General features: G+C 38.1%; 1 pseudogene; it reads right to left on the bottom strand.

Moving 5' to 3' along the window:
• Positions 1-374: 374 nt before the first annotated feature.
• On the bottom strand, positions 375-1,434 carry LOC113619873 (ribosome biogenesis protein NSA2 homolog pseudogene; annotated as a pseudogene).
• Positions 1,435-15,178: the final 13,744 nt, after the last annotated feature.

Here is a 15,178-nt window from a genome sequence, read left to right as displayed (position 1 = left end):
AGCTCAGCTAATCTATCTGATGGTTTATTCCTGGGCCAAGTCCTCAGTTTTCTCTGCTCTCCCTTGAAAGGGATGATGGACTTATAAAATGCAACTAAGGAGACTCTCTGGCTTTTGCACTTAGATTTCACTTGCCTATTAATTTCTCTCATCATTTGATCACTGTACAGGAGTGCTTACTAATAGCTACCCCAACCATCAACAGTGCTTAGTAATAGCTACCCAATACCACTGACGTTATAGTTACTATTTTTCTCATATTTTCAAATGCTGCCTACTTCATAACAACTAGCACATTTCTTCCCAGCAGTATACCATCCCAGTTCACCAAAAGTAAAAATTTTAACAATTGCACTTTTTTTTTTTTTTTTTTTTAAAACTAGGCCATTTTAATCTTTTTTTTTTTTTAAACAATAGAATAAATAGTTTTCTTGATGACTGCAGACATGTAAGGCTGATGGGCAGTATTCAGAAATATCAGAGTAATGGTTTCCTGATTGGTGTGTAGTCTTCAATAATTATAAGGAGTTATTTGTATGTATCTGCTGTCAAACCAGTAAGACTGCATTTATGCATCCGTCATTTTCAGGATTGTTGGTAACCTGGGCATATTTTCCCCAAATGACCTTGCCTCCTTGTGTCACTAGGCCCAACTCGCTCACGTTCACCTCAATAACAGTACCTTTGGTAATAACACCCAAAGCTGTATATAGTGGGGATGAGGGATTCTTCTTCACACCAAGTATTGGCAGGCAGAAGGTGGCTTTCAGTTCAGGATGTGTTACGTGGGCCTTCTTAAAACGTAATCCCATTGGCCTAATGAATCTTTCATATTTAGGTGGTTTTCGAGTAAAGCCATCTCCAACAAAGCAAACTTAGGAACCATCCTCTTCCAGGCTTTCTTCTTTCTCTTTCCCGTTCGAATAACTTTTAATACTTCTGTTTCTCCCTGGGCACGAACTTTGGGCAGAGGGACTTCCCATTTTCCCGCTTTTTCTTTTCGTTTTTGTTTGATCATATTGGAAAGTACTTTAGCTCGAGACTGTCCCTCTCTGTCCAATAGATATGCAGGTACTGCTCCTTGTGGAGTCTTTTCATCATTCTTCTGTTTGGTGTTTCTTTTTTCATGCATCTTAATAGTCTTTTTCATTTGTATTTTCTCAGCATGGCGCTGTTTATGGTAGAGCTTAGCTTTCAGACCAATCATTTTTTTTGCCTTCTTTGAACGTTCATGAGCCTCTCGACCTTCCTTCTTTCTCTTTTTCTCATGGTAATCCAAACGATATCCATAGCGCTTACGGTGTAACTCGATATATTCATTTTGTGGCATGGTGACGGCCGCCGAGCCACCGGGTGCAGCCGCCGGGGCGCGAAAAAGCTCTCAATTTTCTGGTCTTAGAGACCCACGAGCCGACTCCAAGCAGGAAAGGAACAATTGCACTTTTATCTTGGGTCAAGATCTGTGTTCCACCAACAGGAATCATCAGTGAGAGGTCCTTACTGCCAGTCAGGCAGCAAGTAATCCAGCCATAACACAGCACCCTATCATCTACTTTCTTGGTCCACTTCTGATATCAATTATCTTAGGTTGAGTTTCCTTGGAAGCAGACACTGATAGGAAGATTAACTTTCATGAGGCTTATTATGGCATGTGACTAATTCCTATCTTCCTTCTTAAAGAAAAACTTTAAATAAAGTAAAGTTTAAGTAAATTCTCAGGACCACACTGATCAATACTATCAATGTAAAATCAACTTTGCTATCATGCTAAAATTAGTAGGGTGACATTACATATACCAACTTCAAAATTTTGGTTATAGAAAAGGCTTGAGTGATCTGCTCATATAATTATCTTTACAGGAAAATAAAATGCTTTTTAAGTGTCATAAATAAAATAAAATGTTCTCTGAGTAGTGTTTCACACTCTTAAAACTGTAGCTTAAGAAAAGAAATCAGAGGTGATTGTCTGTAACTATGATTTTAAATACATGAAGTATTTTTGCTGGCAAATTTTCACAAGTTGAGGGTTATAATGGCTACAATAGTGAAACTGAGAACCCTAATGTACTTTTAAGATGTTCAGCACCATTCCTGTCAACACTATAGTTTACTCTTTAAACCTGGAAAATTCATATAAGTTAATTTTTTACTTTGAATGCATTTTCTCGGTAGTTTTATTGATTTAGATTACTTATATTGTTCTTCACCTTTTGATTTTTCAGAAGTCATTTTATTGCTAAAGTAAGAGCAAACCTTGACAACTTCATATCCAAGAGAGAGCAAAAAAAAGAAACTTCTGCTGTTTAATTATTTAACCAAATTTTCACTGTTGCTACCCTCAAATCCAATAAAACTGCACTCACTATATTCATTATATACTTCCCAATTTTCAAAGGCATTTCACATTTTTACTCCTTAACATCCTTGACTTATAAACAGTGTTACATCACTTCTTTAAAAAAATCTCTTTCCTCTCTTGGATTTGATGATCCCACTCTCATTACCTCATTTGTTAGTATTTCTGTGATGTCCCTTCATCTACCCTGTCCTGTGAAGGATTATACTGCCCCAGAGGTCTGTGGCTGACCCTCCTATTCTTTTCATAATCTCTGCCTTTGAAATTTTCTGCATTCTTATGGCTTGACTGTAATAATCTGCTGCCTTAATTCTTACTCTTAATTCTGTATTGCTAAAATCTCAGCACTTATTCCAAATTTCTTTTTAGATATGTAATTTTCAGCTTGTTTAAAATATAACATATCTTCTCTTCCCAAATTTGTTCTTTCTTCTGTATTCTGTAACCAAGATAATTGCATCATCCAACTATATATGATTATATTGACTCCACTGTTTCCCACAAAATTCACATCAATTCCTATGTCATGTTCATTCTATTTATCAAAATGGGTCCAAACTATAATTTTTATACCGTCAAGACTAGTTAAAAAAAAATTAGAATAAATTACCCTTAGTCTAAGCTGTTATCATCTCTTACTTGGATACCTGCAAAGGGCTTCCCATTTTCTCCTTTCTCTTTCTACCACTCATTTTCTATTCTCTCTCCAGAGTGACGTTTCTAAAATGTGGAACTAATACATTAATTTCATATCACCAGTGCCTGGTACACACCAGGGGCTCAACAAATATATGTTGAATTCATTGAGACCACCACCTTCTCTTCCAGAACTCTCCAATCTATAACAGAGTAACTTCAACAGCACACAAGATAATGGTAATGAAACTGCTATCTACATGTTGTCAGGAGCTTCTGTCTTTTGGAAAGGCTAGACATCACCTTGAAGCAGACTGTATGTATTCTGCAAATATCCACTTGAATGACCCCCCTTAATTATGTAAATGTTGGGTGAGTCAGCATCCACTGACCTACAGAGAAAGATGTAGAAGAAACTTTGATGGCTTCATCAAGGACATACTGAGAGATAAAAATATTCCCGACATTCAAAGCTGGCTGTGGAGCCTGGGGGCAGGAGTGTAAAATCTGTAACATCTTTCACAGACACAGGCCTTTCTAGAGGTAAGGAAAAAAGCTCCAGAATCTGCACTCCAGGTTTGAAGATAGGGAGGCCTATCATGGTGGACCAAAGTGTCCCTGACCAGAGCGCAAAGGCAGAGAAGAGCAATAGTTGCCTGAAATAAAGCTACCCTAAAAAACTGAATCTGGACTCATGGCTGAAGTTCAACATGGAGGTCTTAAAATAGATAAGGACATTTTGTCCTCTTTTTTGTAAGCCTTGCTCAAAATTTCGATTTAGAAACTAGAATGCCTTGTGTTCTTAACTCTGTGCGGTTCAGAGCAGGATGCCCCAAAATATGCCACTTTGATCTATAGATTATTTTATTTTGAATGAAAGTTACTTAGGAAACAGCCAGTGCAAGAAGGACATTCTGAACTTCCTTTGTCCCCCTGAAAGCAGGAAATAAATTTCCCATGTGAAAGATACCACCCTACTCCCCCACCCCCATACCAGGAGGTAGAGAGTCATCCTCATCACCAGAGATAGAGAACTTTGGGCTGAGAAGGCTATATAAACAAACCTTGTTATTCTTCACCAACTTACCACCCCAAGCCCAAACACCTTTGTCTTGTCAATTCTTCACAAATGTATTGTTTCCTCATCTTAAAGGCATATAAACAGCTTGCTTTGGTCACTTCATGGGTTCCATATCTGTCAGACCTCTGTACATACAATATTAATTTTTTGTCTATTAAACTGCATGTGTCAATTTAATTATTAGACCAGCCAAAAGAACAGAGAGGTAGGAGATATTTTCCCTTCCTGGATGGTTCCTAAGATACCCAATTAAATATCATATTACCAATAAAACATCCAAAATAATCACATAGTTTTTAATATTTTACTTTATGTTTATGGAAAATTATATGGCTTTATTTTCAAATATTAATCTTGTATTCCTGGCATAAACTGTGCATTGACATAATTATTATTTTTTCTCCATACTGCTGGATTAAAGTTTGTATAATTTTATTGAGCATCCATTTACTTATGTTCTTCTTAAGGTTACTGATTCTTCTATAAGGTTCTTCTGATTTCTTCCTAGGGTTTTGGTACTAATGATGGCATTAATTTTTTATAGTTAACATAAAATATTAATTTTACATTATTTCCTCTTCTATTTTCTGAAAGAGGGTTTCTCAATGTGATATAATAGAAAATATATATATTGGTCTCTGCCCCCAGTTCCTGGCACAGAATTCCACAAACCTTTATAAATTCCCAAGTGATAAGAGCATTAGGTACATCTTTTGTTCCTAGAAGGTGACTCTGAGTGGCTCCTGGGTGGTTCCTGGATGGAGTCTGGTCACCAAGAAGACCAAGCGTGGAACTTTCAGGCCCAACCCCCACCCTCCAGAGAGAGGAGAGGGGTTGGGAATGAAGTTTATAATTGATCATGCCTGCACAAGGAAGCCTCCATAAAATCCCAAGAGTTGGCAGTTCAGAGAGGTTTAGGGTTAATGAACACATGGGGGTGCTGGAAGAATGACACTCCTAGAGCGGATACAGAAGCTCTGTGCCCCTTAACTCATACCTTGCCCTACACATCTCTTCAACCTGGATGTTCATCTGTATCATTCATTGTATCTTTTTAATAAAGTGGTAAACGTAAGTAAATGTTTGAGTTCTATGAGATACTCTAGCAAATTAAGCAAACCCAAGGAGAAGGTCATTGGAACCCCTAATCTAGAGCTGGATGGTCAAAAGCACAAGACGATAACCTGGGTTTGCTACTGGTATCTGAAGAGAGGCGGGGCTGGAGGAGGGACAGGCAGTCTTATGGGACTTAGCCCTTACCTGTGAGATCAGATGCTATCTCTGGGTAGATAATGCCAGAATTGAGCTGAATTCTTGGATGCCCTGCTGGTGTCCCAGAATTACTCAGTGATGTAGGGAAAAACCTCCATATATTAAGTGACCAGAAATGTCAGAAGTGAAGTGTTTTGTGTGAATAGTAACTGAGACTCTCAGGAAAGAAACACATAGTAGGGAAGAGCTGGGATTTCCCCTACTCAGGAAGGAAAAAATCTGAGTGTTTCCATTATACCCAACCTCAGCACTGATTACATTTTGGGATAAATAATTGTTGTGGGGAACTTGAGTTTTATTTCCAAATAATTAAGGATTTTCCAGATAAGAGAGATGTAGCCAAGATGGCAAAGTACAAAATCCTGAGTTCACTTCCTCCCATACACACACCAAATACAACTCTTTACACAGCAATTTGAGAAACCTGAAGACTAGCAGAAAATATTTTCCATAAATAAACATATAAAGAATACGTAATGAGAAGCCTAGGAAAGGTGGAGACATAGTATAGACAAGGCCCACACCCACAGTCAGACAACCCACAAAACGGGAGGATAATCACAACTGCAGAGGTTCCTTCTACCCAAAAAGTGATGGGTTTGAGCCCCACATCAGGCATCCCAGCCCAGGGTTCCTGCACCAGGAAGACAAGTCTCCAGAATGTCTGGCTTTGAAGGTCAGCAGGGCTTGCATACAGGAAAGCCAGAGGACTGGAAAAATAGAGACTTGGCACTTAAAGGGCAAGCACAAAATCTCACATGCTCTGAGTCCCAATGCCCAGGCAGTAATTTGAAAGAAGCCTGGTTCAGGCTCACTTGCTGATCTTGGAGAGCCTTCTGGAGAAGCAGGAGGAAACTGGCTCTCCTCCAGGGGACACAGATGCTGGCAGCATCAATATTTGGGAGCTCATTCTAACAAAAGTACACTGGTGCTGGAAGCACCATTTTGTAGTACTCCCTATAGCATATAATAGCCAAGGCCTTACCTACACACCAGTGGGTTGGCACCAGTCACAAGCCCCCTGACCTTGGCCCCAGAGACTGTCACACCATGACCAGGCCATGCTCACCAGCAGGCCAGGACTCTCAGCACAAGGCAGGGCCTGGCAGCCAACCAGACCAAGGGACAGTTCTGCTTAACAGAATGCCCACATTAGTCAGCCCCACCACAACAGAAGGGCCCTTACAGCCCACATAGAGGGCATCCTAGAGCATATGACTCTGGCAACCAGAGAGCATTGTGCTGTTGGGCCCCACAGAACACCTACTACATAAGGCTACTTATTCATGATCAGGAAATGTAACTGACCTAATTAATACGTAGAAATAAAACAGAGAACTGAAGCAAAATGAGGCAACAGAGGAATACGCTCCAAATGAAGGAACAAAAAACCCCAGAGAAGAAATAAGTGAAGTGTAGACAAGCAATCTATTTGAAAAAGAGTTCAAGGTTTAGATCATGAACATACTCAATGAACTTGGGAAAGGAATGAATGAACATAAAGAGAAGTTTAATTTAGAGGTATAAAATATAAAGAACAAAATAGAGCTGATGAATACAATAATGAAAATTTTAAAATACAATAAAAGGAATCAACAGTAAACTAGATGATACAAAGAAACAGATCAGTGAACTAGAAGACATAGTAGTGTAAATCATCCAAATCTATCCAGCACAGAGCTAGAGAAATCACACCCCGTGAACTTGACTATGCTACAAAGCTACAGTATTCAAAACATAATGGTTCTGGCACAAAAACAGACACATAGATCAATGGAACAGAACAGAGCACCCAGAAATAAACCTGCACACTTACGGTCAATTAATGTACATAAAAAGGAGGCAAGTCTATACAATGGAGAAAAGACAGTCTCTTCATTTAAGTGGTATTGCAAAAACTGGACAGCCACAATGTAAAAGAATGAAAGTGAAACTCAGCCATAAAAAACAAAGAAATACTGCCATTTGCAGAGACGTGGATGGACCTAGAGATTGTCATACAGAGTGAAGTAAGTCAGAAAGAGAAAAACAAATATCATATAATATCACTTATATGTGAAATTTAGAAAAATGATACAGATGAACTTATTGGCAAAGCATAAATAGAATCATAGATGTAGAGAACAAACATATGGTTACTAAAGGGGGAAGGGCGGGGTGGGACGAACTAGGAGATTGGGATTAACATACATATACTATGTATAAAACAGATAACTAATGAGAACCTACTGTATAGCACAGGAAACTCTACTCAATGATCTGTGGTGACCTAAATGGGAAGGAAATCGAAAAAAGAGTGGATATATGTATATGTATAACTGATTCACTTTGCTGTACAGCAGAAACTAACACAACATTGTAAAGCAACTATACTCCAATAAAAATTAATTTAAAGAAAAGCAGAACACTGATATAAATCTTAGCAATTTTTGGATATGTCACCTCAGGCAAGGGGAAAAAAAGCAAAAATAAACAAATGGAATTACATCAAACTAAAAAGCTTTTTAACAGAAAAGGAAACCACCAACAAACACAGAGGTAGCCTACTAAGTGGGAGAAGATATTTTCAAATGATATATATGATAAGGGATTAATATAAAAAATATACAAAGAGCTCATACAACTCAGCGTCGAAACAGTGACAACAACAACTGGATTAAAAATGGGCAGAGGACCTAAATAGACATTTTTCTAAGGAAGACATATGGATGACCAACCGATGCATGAAAGGAAGCATTACTAACCATGAAGGAAATGCAAATCAAAACCACGATGAGCGACCACTTCACACCTGCTGGAATGGCTATAATCAAGACAACAAATAAGTGTTGGTGATTATGTGAAGGAAAGGAAACGTGCAGTGTTCATAGGAATATAAATTGGTGCAGCCATTAGGGAAAGTAGAATGAAGGTTCCTCAAAAAATTAAAAACTGAACTGTTATAATCCAGCAATTTTACTCCTGGTTATTTATTCAAAGGAAGCCAAAATACTAATTCAAAAAAATTATATGCACTCCAATGTTCATTACAGCATTATTTACAGTAGCCAAGGTATGGGAGCAATCTAAATGTCCATCAGTAGACAAAATGAATTAAAAATTTTGTAGTGTATATATACACCGTGGAATATTACTCAGCCATAAAAAATGAAATATTGCCATTTGCCACAATATAGATGGATCTAGACAGTATTATGCTAAGTGAAATAAGTCAAAGACAGACAAATACCACATGATCTCACTTATATGCAGAATCAAAAAAGTAAAACAAAATGAAAACAGACTCAGACTCATCTTCTGAACACTGTATTTAATAAAGCTACTCCAGCTTTAAGTAATGTTTATGTAATATATTTTGGTATATTCTTTTACTTTTAACCTATATATGTCTTATGTTATTAAAAGTGGGTTACGTGTAGACAGCATACAGTTGGGTTTGCTTTTTTTAAAATATCCAATCTCATTATCACTGCCTTTATATGGTGCATTCAGACCATTTCCCTATATAATACTCATTAATACAGATGGATTAATATATATGATCTTGCTTATTTTCTACTTGTTTCACTTGTTGTTTCTTATTTACTCTTTCCTCTTTTTCTTGCCTTTCAATTATTTTGGGTTTTGTGGTTTCATTTTATGTCCACTATTAGGTTTATATGTATACCTTTGTTCATATACCTTTGTTCAAAAATAGTGGTTTCCCCAGGGTTTAAAACATGCATTTTAACTAGTGTCTTTTATTTATCTATTTATTTTTATTTTTGGCTGTGTTGGGTCTTCGTTGCTGCGGGCAGGCTTTCTCTAGTTGCAGCGAGCGGAGGCTACTCTTCATTGTGGTGCACGGGCTTCTCATGGCGGTGGCTTCTCTTGTTGTGGAGCATGGGCTCTAGGCACGTGGGCTTCAGTAGTTGTGGCTTGAGGGCTCTAGAGCACAGGCTCAGTAGTTGTGACACATAGGCTTAGCTGCTCCACGGCATGTGGGATCTTCCTGGACCAGGGCTCGAACCTGTGTCCCCTGCATTGGCAGGCGGATTCTTTTTTTTTTTTTTTTTAAATTAATTTTATTTATTTATTTTTGCTGTGTTGGGTCTTCATTTCTGTGCGAGGGCTTTCTCCAGTTGTGGCAAGTGGGGGCCACTCTTCATTGCGGTGCGCGGGCCTCTCACTATCGTGGCCTCTCTTGTTGCAGAGCACAGGCTCCAGACGCGCAGGCTCAGTAGTTGTGGCTCACGGACCTAGTTGCTCTGCGGCATGTGGGATCCTCCCAGACCAGGGCTCGAACCCATGTCCCCTGCATTAGCAGGCAGATTCTCAACCACTGCGCCACCAGGGAAGCCCAGCAGGCGGATTCTTAACCACTGTGCCACCAGGGAAGTCCCAATCAGTGTCTTCTTATACATACTATTATACTGCTTTACATACAGTTAAAGAAACTTCTAGCAGTATGTTTTTAATTCTTTTATCCCATCTTCTGTGCTAATATTGCCTTACTTTTTTAAACATATGATGTAAACCCACAATATATCAAAACTAGTTTTACTTTAGATAAGAAGGTGGCAAATTATGATCTATAAGCCAAATATGGCCACCCACCAGAGTTAAATAAAGTTTTATTGGAATAGAGCCATATCCATTTGTTTACCTATTTTCTATAACTGGTTTCACACTAAAGCAGTAAAGCCGAGTAGTTGCAACAGAAATCAAAGTCTAAAATATTTACTCACTATTCCTTGACAAAAACGTTTGCCAATCCCTGATTTAGACAATATAATCACTTCTAGAGTGATTAAAACTAATCACTCAGAATTTCTTTGAATTGCATCATTTCCCAGACATCTTCATTTCTTTGTGTTGATTTAAGTTCTATCCTGAACTATATTACTCTGTCTGAAATACTTTTTAAAATATTTCTTGTAGTCCTGACCTAGTATTAATGAATTTTCTCAGCTGTTTCTATTCTATTTTAAATTCCTTATTTTATCTTTGAGTTTGAAAGATATTTTCACTGGTTATAGCATTCTGGGATAATAATTTTGTTTCTTTTCTTGTAGTATTCTATGGTCATCCCATTGGCACATATTCTGACACTATGAAGACATTATCTTTCTTCTTTTTATGTACTCTCTTATTTTTTCTAGTTGCCTTCAAGTTTTCCCTTGCTTTGCTTCTTAGCAATTTGAATAAATCTTGTTTATTTTCAAGTATTTATCCTTCTTGGGTTTCTGCAAGGTTATCAGCTCTTTGGTATACTGTCTTTTATTGACTTTGAAAATTCTGAGCCATTATCTCTTTAAATATTTCTCTACACCATTATCTTTCTCTTCTCTTCCCAAGATTCCAGTGACACACACATTAAATGTTTTGATCTTTTCTCACATCTCTTGCATGCTCTGTTCTGTTTTTCACCATTGTTTTCTACTTTTGTTTCATTATGGGTAATTGTTATTGGGCTATATTTTAGCCCAATCATACATTTTTTTAAATCAAATCATACATTGATTTAAAAAAAATTTTTTATACATCTTTATTTGAGTATAGTTGCTTCACAATGCTGTTAGTTTCCGTTGTACAAAAAGTGAATCAGCCATATGCATACATATATCCCCATATCTCCTCCCTCTGGAGCCTCCCTCCCACCCTCCCTATCCCACCCCTCTAGGTGGTCACAAAGCACCCAGCTGATCTCCCTGTGCTATGCAGCTGCTTCCCACTAGCTATCTATTTTACATTTGGTAGTGTATATATGCCAATGCTACTCTCTCACTTCATCCCAGGTTCCTCCTCCTCCCACCATGTCCTCAAGTCCATTCTCTATGTCTGTGTCTTTATTCCTACCCTGCCACTAGGTTCATCAGTACCATTTTTCTTTTTTTTAGATTCCATATATATATGTTAGCTTATGGTATTTGTTTTTCTCTTTCTGACTTACTTCACTCTGTATGACAGACTCTAGGTCCATCCACCTCATTACAAATAACTCAATTTTGTTTCTTTATATGGCTGAGTAATATTCCATTGTATATATGTCCCACATCTTCTTTATCCATTCATCTGTCGATGGACATTTAGGTTGCTTTCATGTCCTGGCTATTGTAAATAGTGTTGTAATGAACATTGTGGTACATGACTCTTTTTGAATTATGGTTTTCTCAGGGTATATGCCCAGTAGTGGAATTGCTAGGTCATATGGTAGTTCTATTTTAGTTTCTTAAGGAACCTCCATACTGTTCTCCATAGTGGTTGTATCAATTTACATTCCCACCAACAGTGCAGGAGGGTTCCCTTTTCACCACACCCTCTCCAGCATTTATTGTTTGTAGATTTTTTGATAATGGCCATTCTGACCAGTGTGAGGTTATACCTCATTGTAGTTTTGATTTGCATTTCTCTAATAATTAGTGATGTTGAGCATCTTTTCATGTGCCTCTTGGGCATCTGTATGTCTTCTTTGGTGAAATGTCTATTTAGGTCTTCTTCCCATTTTTTAATTGGGTTGATTGTTTTTTTGATGTTGAGCTCCATGAGCTGTTGGTATATTTTGGAGATTAATCCCTTGTCTGTTGTTTCATTTGCAAATATCTTCCCCCATTCTGATGAACAGTATGATTGATGGACTCATCAGTAGACTTGATACAGCCAAGTAAAGAATTAATGTACCATAAACAAGATGAAAAGTACACTGATTCTTTACTTGGCTGTGTCAAGTCTACTGAAGAGTCCATCAAACATACTCATCATCTTTTTGTCCTGTTCTTTATAACATCTCCAATTGTATGTTTCTTATGGTCTTCCCCTCTCTGCTGAGGTTCCCCACTTGTTAGTGCATGCTGTCTTCCTATTTTAGCAGATTTTTTAAGATAACAGTCATGGATATTTAATATTCTCTGTCTGCTAGTATTAACATACGGGTTACCTCAGTTTCATTCTGTTCATTGCTTTGTCTATTGACAGTGGATTGCTTTTTCTTGCTTTATTTCATTTGCCTTATTTTTAATTAGAGGTCAAACATGATGATTAATACAGTAAAAACATAAATAGTAATTACCTCTGAAAATGGGCATGCCTGTTCTTGTGCTAGGTCATTAGTATGTAGGCTGGTAAAACTAGTCAGAAGCTGGGCTACATTTGGGTTTTGTTGTTGCTCTGGTTATCATTATTGCACCAATGTCTTCAAATTCTTCTAGTTTTACCTTGTGTTTAAGGCAAGGGCTAGGTTCCTAGAGAGTTTTTCTCATATTTTTGCTCCACATTCAGCTTTCACTTTGTACATGTGTCTCAGAAGAGGTCTCTCTTCACACGATTGTCCTTCTACTAGTAGTAGATTGCCATTTCTTGTTAGTGAGGAGTTTGTCTCCCAGCCAAAAAGCCTATGAGTGATTTTTCAAGCTCAGTCATAGGCATTTACAAAGGCTTTACCTGCAGGCCTCATGGGGGAAAGCTGCCCTCCCCACACAAGACACAGCCAATGCCCTGTAATGTCTGAAGGAAGTTACAGTCAACGATTCAGGACCTCCTTGTCGACCAGGCTCTTACACAAAGCTGCATTCCTAGCTCAGGGGTCTCCATTTAGAAACCTCTTTAACTGGGCCATTTGGCAAATGCCTTCCTCAGGCCTCTGTCGAGACCTCTACATTGGGGAAAGAAGGGAGATGTTAAAGACACTACTCTGACTCAGTACTTGTCCACTTCTAGCCCTTCTCTCTAGCCCTCTTCCAGCATCTAGGTTCATTAAACTCAGGCAGTGTTTGTTCAGGTTCCCCCCCCCCTCCACCACAGTGAGATGACCACCATATCTGTGCTGATTCATCTTATCAGCAAGTGAGCCATTCCATATGGGGACATGGAACAGGGAGGTTTTGATGTTTTCTCCAGTTTAACCTCTTTCTATACTATTGCAGTAACTGATTAAGGACTTCACTGTTACTTTCATTCTGGCTTGTTGTCTCAGTTGCCCACTCTGACTCTTGGCAGTTCAACTCTACCAGGCTCAGCTAAGCTCCTGACAGTTGCTTCAGATTTGCTAAGATGGTAATGGCAAACAGGTTTAAAAAACATTATCTCCCTGGGTCTCAGGGATTGGGCTTTTTCACAGATCCTAACCTTTCCCCAATTGTAGGAGATGTCTAATGATATGAACACAGATGGTTTCCTTCTTCTCTCCATTGAATAGAGAGGTTATTTTTAATCCTCCCTCTAGGTACAATGTGTCTTCACCTGTATACTGGAGTTTACAGGTCTTACTGCCCTTTTCCCAGTGGTTTCATTAAAAGAAAAATATATATAGTATAATTATTCTTTCCAAAAGAAATTATTTTCTTATGTATCACTTCCCTCACTGACTGGTACATTGATATTTCAGTAAATTCTGGATTTGATCTGCTTTGTGGTTATAATCATATTCCACATATCCTCATACAGGTTTTACAGGTACCGGCTTCCAAGTGACATTATGTAATATTGTAACAGTGAAACGTGCCATTCTTTGATCTACCGAATCCCAATCAACTCATCATAGAGAAGAAAAATTCCATGTTATTTTGTGACGCAGGGCATTAAAGAACAATATTTGCCACATTTTCCATGGACAATATGTCTTAATTTAGACTTGCAACAGATCCCATCAATACAACCTCCTGTTTCCCTTTCTAGCACTCTCAACCACTGACCTTTAAAAATACTGAATTCTAATAAATATTAGAATATCCACTAGTCCTTTCTATGAAAGTACAAGACTTCTCCCAACATCGGTAATGACTTTCCATGAGAATTATCATTCAATTTGTCCATTTGCTTATACCTTTATTAAATCTTCCAGGTTGATTCCAGCCATGGTCATTCTCCTTCGATAGAGATCCCTCTGGTTCTCGTTAGTATTCCTAATTTGGGTTAGCAAGTCTTTGGCATCTAATGACAAAGCTTTAGTAGTGTTATTTTGGCCACACTCAGAATTCCAAGACCAACTCCCTAAATCTTTCACAGATTATCTTAGGCTGCATGGCCAGTTCTGATTAAGCCACAATATACATTACCGCTATTGATATTTTATTGTTTTTGTGCAATTTTGGAAACTACTTGCACCCTAAAACATTATGTGCCCCATGAAACTGTCACTTAGGTATATTCAGTCCCCTAGTATATCCCCATCTGGGTGTGATATAAGGTCTCACATAAATATTCCTTACATATCTCCAGAGGGGTATTATTGGTAAAATTAGGACACCATATCACATGCAAACTCCCTTGAGGCTCTTCAGGTTCCATTTGTACCTTCTTTAAATGCATTCTGTTGACACTGACATTCTATATATTCAAAGTAGCGAATAAATTTCTGACATGCTGGGATGATAGAAGCAATCTGCTTTCTGTCACACCCAGGCAGCTGTCTTAGCAATGCATCACTCTGATTAACAGCCACACAGAGTGACAGAAGCTCTGCTGTTCAGCATTCTTCACCCTCTATGATTCATTGGTAGTATTTTTCTCAGGTAATCAGAAAAATAACCAGAATGGTAAATATAGACTATAAACCATGAATCAAATGGTAGTAGGTGGCTAGTGATAAGTTGAGTTATCAAGGGTACTGTGTCACAGCTTTTCACCAAATTATCTAGGCGGAGTTTTGGGGCAAAGCCCATAAATCATCAAGAGTCCAATTCTGCTTTTCTGGAGAAAACATATCCAGAGGTTTCTCCGAGCCATCTGCCGCTACTGAACGCTAGATTTGACAGAGATAGCTAATGGTCTTCTTTTCTTGCTCTGAGGTACTCCTGTGGAAATAATTTGATTGTATTCTTTTTTTTTGGTTTGTTTTTTTTTGTTTTTTTGCTTTT

The sequence above is a fragment of the Aethalodelphis obliquidens genome, unplaced genomic scaffold (assembly GCF_003676395.1).
Source record: "Aethalodelphis obliquidens isolate GAN/ISIS:26980383/991018 unplaced genomic scaffold, ASM367639v1 scaffold7, whole genome shotgun sequence".
Taxonomy (NCBI): domain Eukaryota; kingdom Metazoa; phylum Chordata; class Mammalia; order Artiodactyla; family Delphinidae; genus Aethalodelphis; species Aethalodelphis obliquidens.
Note: the sequence above shows the minus strand (reverse complement) of the source record. Positions and strands in the feature narration are given on the sequence as shown.